Source organism: Emys orbicularis, chromosome 23 (assembly GCF_028017835.1).
Source record: "Emys orbicularis isolate rEmyOrb1 chromosome 23, rEmyOrb1.hap1, whole genome shotgun sequence".
In the NCBI taxonomy this organism is placed as follows: domain Eukaryota; kingdom Metazoa; phylum Chordata; order Testudines; family Emydidae; genus Emys; species Emys orbicularis.
In genome coordinates, this window is record NC_088705.1 from 8,190,363 (window position 1) to 8,196,921 (window position 6,559).

The window sequence follows — 6,559 nt, forward strand, 5'->3', positions numbered from 1 at the left end:
AGAATGGGATAAGATGCGGCAGGAGACTAGAGAGCAACCGGTGCATTTCCCAAACCAACCCTCGGGCTGGCAATTGCAGCTGTAGCTTCAGCAAGTGTGTGCTGTCTCCAAGAGCTGCACGCAGGGAGTGCTTCCGCCGCACCTTTGTTTGCTCTGTGCCGTGGCGGGAGAACCGGCTGCTGGCTCCCAACGAGCCACTGAGCTCTCTATAATTCACTCCTTGTTCCACCCTCACATGGTGGGGCTTGTGTCAGCCGCGACTCCTAGCAACCGGCTCTGGTACAATCGGTGCAAGGCAAGAAGTGCAGGGATTACGTTCCAGGCAGGCCTGAGTGGAGCTGGCAGCTCTGGCTGGGCGAGGAGGTGTGATGGGAACCAACAGGCATTGAGACTTGCCCAGTGCTCGGGAAGCTCAGATCGGAGAGATCTGCTGGGCCCGTGAAAAAGATAAAATCCCAGTTTCCTGACATGGCTCCAGAGCTTCCCCAGCGTTTGGGGGTGCTTGGATCCCGAGCCGCAGGGTGGCCCCCTCGCTAACCCGCACAGACATGTTTCTATGCGGCTGTCTATGCACGCGGAGCGCACACGGCGATCCGAACACAGCACTAATCCCAGCTCTGCCACTGACTCACTGTCTGACCTTGGACATGTCACCTGTGTGCCACAGTTTGCCCATCTGGTTCTCGGCAATGCACCGAACCCCCACAAAGCCCCTGTGACGTGGGCAGCGAGCGAATACTGACAGAGGACTGCCCTGTATCAGCAGTATCATCACTAGTCTCTCAAAGAGCAGCGTGTGCGTCAAAGGGCAGCCTTCCCCATCCAGCAATGCAATGACAGCAGCAGGAGGCAAGCGCTGCTGCTAGTCGCCCCTTGGCGCTGGGGCGTCGATATTTTCAGCACACAAGTCACGAGCAGATTGGAAAAGGAGATCCGGTGTCAGGAAACAGCACTGGGGCCATAGGGTTTGCAAGGGAGTGACCTAACTGGAATGCATAGGCAGTTATTACTGGCTGCATTATTATTACAAGGACCATTCATCTGTCTGGTGCCTAAACTCAGCTCCGCCTTGTCACGCCTAGTGGCTGTTTCCTACTATCCACGGGTGCTCCAGTCTCAGCTGCAGGGACTCGACCCACATGGAAAATCTGCACAAAAGGCCTTGACTTGGATTCCATCCACCAGAAACCCCGACCCCAACCAACAGGAGAGAAGCAGCAGGGCTCAGAATAAGAGTCTGGATTCAAAGCTGATTTCCCCCCTACTAGTAGTTTAGAAGGGCAGTATCTGGAGAGACCCAGACAGACAGGGCATCTCCTTCTGCCCCCTCCCCAAGTTGGCATAAGAAGAGTTAACATTGTCTTGCTGGATACACCTGCGTGATGGGGTGGGGGAAGGGGGGTGGCAATAGAAGAGACACCCTTGACTTGGACACAGGGATAGCTTCCCTGCTCTCTGGGATGGGCGGGGCAGGGGTGGGGGGACATGCCAAGTGTAAGAAGGGAAGCTGAAGCAGTGCTCCCGCTGCTATCTCCTCCCAGTCCCCGGCTGCACTAAAATCCAATTCGGGAACTAAAGATCACGCAAGCGGCGCTGCTAATCCACAGTCGGTTTCAGTTTGTATCTTGCAGCTGCCATGTGTCTGCACATATGTGCCTCCCCATGTGACACCATCCCCCAGACAGCCTCCTACCAGGTCAGAGCCTGCCTGGGCCAGGGACCAGCCCTCTCAGCGTGGGAACCCTCCCCAGGCGGGGCACATTGTACCACCAGGCAGCTGCCAAGTGGGAGTTAAAGGGTCGGGAAGGCTGAGGATGGGTCCCACGAACACCTGTGCACTAGATCCTCTTCTGACTTCTCTCTGTTGACTCCAGTGGGATTGGCCCTAGAGAGATGAGAACTGGGCCCAGTCTCTCAAACCTCCACCCCTCTTCTCTCCCACAGGCAACCACCAGACGATGACACCAAAGGGGAAAGACGCTATCTCCTCCCACATTCAAGGCAGATTGGACAGCAACCTGAAGACAAAAACCCAGCCTTCCTGCCAGCCAGGCCTATCCCCACAGGCTGAGAGGCATTCTCCAGCCAGCAGAGAGAAATCACGGCCTTCAGCAGCAAAGAAGAATTATCCCCTGGCTGCTAATCCCTTTGATCACATGACTGGAGACAGTGCTAAAGGACAACACAATGGACGCACTAAACTCCCTTCCCATGTGCTCATGCAAATATGGGCTCACCACATTTTTCCTTTGAAAATCAACAGCGCTGTATTACTGGGAAATCAGCAAAGGCAGCTTCAAACTGCTCTGAGGCTTCACTCCCAAGAGCGCACAGGATGCAGCATGCAGAACTGTCCGCTGTGGTGGGTGCCCATCTGCAGACATTTCCCCGCATGCCTCGGGAGGAACAAACCGGAGAACTTACCGGCCTGGCGAATGAGACAGGCCTGATGCCAGTGGTACAAGGAACCCAGCAGCTGCGGTGCAGACCCTGCAGAATGTCTTCTCAAAACAGGAGCTGATGCTTTCAATAAAACTAATCATATACGTAGTGACACTTCCCCAGCACCTTCCATTGGAGAACCTCAAAGTACTTTGCAAATGCTAAAGCACTGGGTAGGGTCCCATGGTCTGTGTTCTATAGGTGCTCATAAACAGGCTCTTCTGGCCTTAAAATCCACAGAGTCCTGTACAGTTCACCACCCTCGGCACAGTGGGTATTAGCCCCATTTTACAGATGGGAAAACAGAGGCACAGCGAGGGTAAGTGACTTGACCAAGATTGCCCAGCAAGTCAGTGGCAGAGAAGGGGATCAAAGTGGTTGAATCCCGACTACTAGAACCCTGCTGTAGCCACACGACACCAGTGCCACCCTTAAACAAAAACCAGCAACGGCTCAATTATAACGATTTATGCAGAAGGTTCCCTTCCCCTTTGCACAGGAATTGCAAGTGGGCATTTCCCCATAATCAACGCGGAGGCTCTTTCGGCAGCACCTGCCTCACCTAGGTGCACGTTACATGGGGCAAGGGCCACCTGGCAACCCAGCCACAGCTGGTCTTGTAGGGGGCTACCAGCTGTTGTCCTTCTCCATTGTTCTAGGTTTCTTGATGTTCTCTTCCCAGAGGCTCTTTGCCGGAACAGCGCTCTGGCTGGGTTTATGTAACACAATCTCTTGACCTCTTTTCTCCAGCACCTGTTGCCATAATGTTACCTGATGTCTCTTCCTTAGGCAAGAGAGGACAGCTTGGAGGGATCTCTGCTGGCCACGTGTTCTCAGCTCGACTGACTGGCTATTGTACAGAAATATGTGGGCTTGCGTTCTGTCCGAGGCTCTCACCATGCCACAGACTGGTCCGGACAACTGGGCTGGGCTCCAGACCAATTTCCCTGCTTGGGGTTCGAGTCTCTCCGTGGTTTCTGTAACTCCCTCTCATTCAGGATCGTGCTGCAGTACACAGGGTGAGTTTATAACCCAGGGAGCGTGCGAGCACCTGGCTGACTGCGGCCAGCTGTAAACGAGGCAGGCGCTGGCACTGTTCTGATCCCAGCCCAGATGGGGCTTTGCTTTGCTGACGACGGGTAGCCCGAGGGGCCGTCAGAACTACACGCCAGGACGATACGTTCGATAACAAAGGCCCAGCTTATCCCCTTCAGTGGAACCTGCAGGAGGGGACTCTGGGGTAGGATGTCTCCATGACAATCTCCTGACAGGGATCCCCCCACTGCTCAGTTAGGGGGCGGGAGCAGGAGGAGACGTGGGATTTCCCAGGGGAATAGGCCTGCCCCAAACCTGGCAGAGTCCAGCCAAATTGCCCCCCAGCAGCACAGCTCCATTAGAAGCTGGGGAGTAATAGAGCGTTATGGTTCCACTTTTTGGCAGCATAGCCAGGCCCTCTCCAGACGCTTTGTTCACACACGGGCAGGTACCGGCTGCGTTTCCGGCCGGTCACTTTCACGTACAATATCAAACGTGGCACCTTGAAGTTTGCAACTTAACAATAATGCAAAGAAGGAGCCATCAAGTAACTAAGGTGTAAAGGGACCTGGTTCTTGCAGGTAACCAGGTGCTACTACTACTAATTAAAAACAAAAAAAGTCTGAAGGGACAGCTGCAATCTCCCAGGGCTGGGAGTCTGGGATGAACGCCCAATGCTGCCACTGACTCACTGGGTGGCCATGGCCGAGTCATGCCATTTCCCCAGGCCTCAGTGATCACACCAATGAAATGGAGACTCTTTCCCACCCTTCCCCAGCCATTTTCAGCAACGGACCTGACAGCACAAATGAGGGTGCAAGGATTAAAAACAGAGCAGGCTGTGATCAAACATCGCTCTTCAGAGGCCTGCAGGGGGAAAAAGGAAAGCAAGCTTCCGAGAAGAATCTGGAGGGAAACAGCACAAAAGCAAAGGGATTAACTGTACAAGACCACAGCTAGGGGACCAGGCTGGCTTCTAGTCAGAGATGGCTCAACCCTGGCAATCCCTGAGTCACAAACACCTGCAGTGCCAAGAAAGGCCGAGATGACATATGTGAGGTGACAAGAGGAACAGTGAAGCCAATGACAGAGCTTTGTACGGGTGAACGAGAAACTCCCGACGGGGCCAGGGGATCGATGCTGAGGAAAAGCGCAAGCAAAACCTTACAAGGAAAGGTTGTAATCCAAAGAGGAGTAAAGATGGAAGATCTGCCAGGACGGTAAATAGCATGGGGAGATGGAAGAGCCACTAGGTCAGCTGGGTCCCCAGGGTGTGGGGCAGCATAAATAAAATATATAACAAGTTTCAGAGATTGCCAAAGCCAGACATTTTGGAAGCAACCGTTGTAATGATCTAGTCTGACCCTGGATAACAGGCCATAACATTTCACCCATCAAGCCCAATAATATGTGATTGAATCGGATCAGCTGTTTACTATGGAGACAATGGGAATCCAATGAATGGTTGGTGACATCCATGGAAAGAGCACTGTGGGTCTCAGTCCACGTCACGGAGAATAACTCAAAACCACCAGCACACTTGGCACTTGCATGGCATCTTTGTTGGCAGCCTCAGCAGAGGTACTAAGAACTGAGCAGGGCACGATGACTGAATCCCCCCCCCTTAGAGCTGCTTTCTCTTCTGTAGGGTTGGGGGCTTCACTCTCCAGCCTCCTCCCGCTAGCATCTCTCCTGAGCACTAACGGCCCCTGTGATGGAAGGACACAGCTGGGAAGTGGGAGCAAAGCAGGATCTCCGTGTTAATTGCTGATGGTCAGGGTGTTCCTACATCCCAGGGGACGATGAGCTCCAAGGGAGGACTGCCCCTAAGGCAGGCAGTGCATTTCCTCAAACCTCTCTCTTTGGGAAACAACTACCTGTACTTCTAGTGCAAGGTCAGGGCCAGCCTAGCAAAGGTTTTTACCGATGGGCAAGGCTGGGCCTGTGCTGTTTTCTAATCTCACTGTAATTAATTACCTTATCTTTGGCCAAAGTCATTTAGATAAAGTGCCTGGTGTGATAGGCCCTGAGACTCTGGCAGCACAGATGGGAAGGCTGCATTTGTCTGGGGATTAGGGGAGGGCAGATGGAGCTAAGTGGCATTCCTCATCCTCATTCCACTCGAAACTGACAACAGCCTGAAACTCGAGACCCCAGCAACTTTCTCAGGGAGGCTGATTTTTAACTGCGCTCTTTGCTGAACGAGGCAGAGAGAGGGCCGGAAGCAACAAAACCAAGAGAGGGAAATCTGAACAAAGGTCACGCAACACGGCAGCAGGAACCCATTCGGGTCTTCGGCAGAACCCAGCCAGAACCGCCTTCAGACCAGGCCTGCGTGCTGGCACTTACCTAATGCTGGGAATAAAAATAGCCTGTGGTGGTTTTTCACACCTAGGGGTAACCTGCACAGTTTGCTGGCTAAGTTCAGCAGTGAGGAGCTGCCGGCAGTTTCCCCGCTGGCCTCTCAGGGCGACAGCTAACTAGGAAGATCATTCAAAGAAGCATTAACTCCTCCCCACTCGAGACTGCAATCCAGAGCCAAGACAGCCTCAGACCCTTCCCCTGTGTATGGAGCATTTCCATTGCCCCAGCTGAATCTGCAGCATGGTTAGGATCCTGAAAGTCTGAAGTCCACTAGAGACTTTACTTGCAGGATGCTCAGATACTGCGGTGATGGGTGGCAGTACAGAACCTACAGGATCGGTGTTTTCTATCTGCTCAAGAGGAGAAATAACAGGAGTACTTGTGGCACCTTAGAGACTAACAAATTTGTTAGTCTCTAAGGTGCCACAAGTACTCCTGTTATTTTTGCGGATACAGACTAACACGGCTGCTACTCTGAAACCTGTCAAGAGGAGAAGATGCTCCGGCGAGGCCTTCATGTGCCAAACAGTGACAGGGAAACGAAACCTTGCACCTGACCCTTCGAGGTGCTGAGGGCCCTTTACTTCAGGAATCAAGGGGACATCTCTCAGGCTCAGCCCTGAATGAAGAGAAGGTTAAAGAGTGACTTGCTGACAGTCTGTAGCATGCACACCGGGAGCAAACATTTAATATGGGGCTCTTCAGTCTAGCGGAGGAA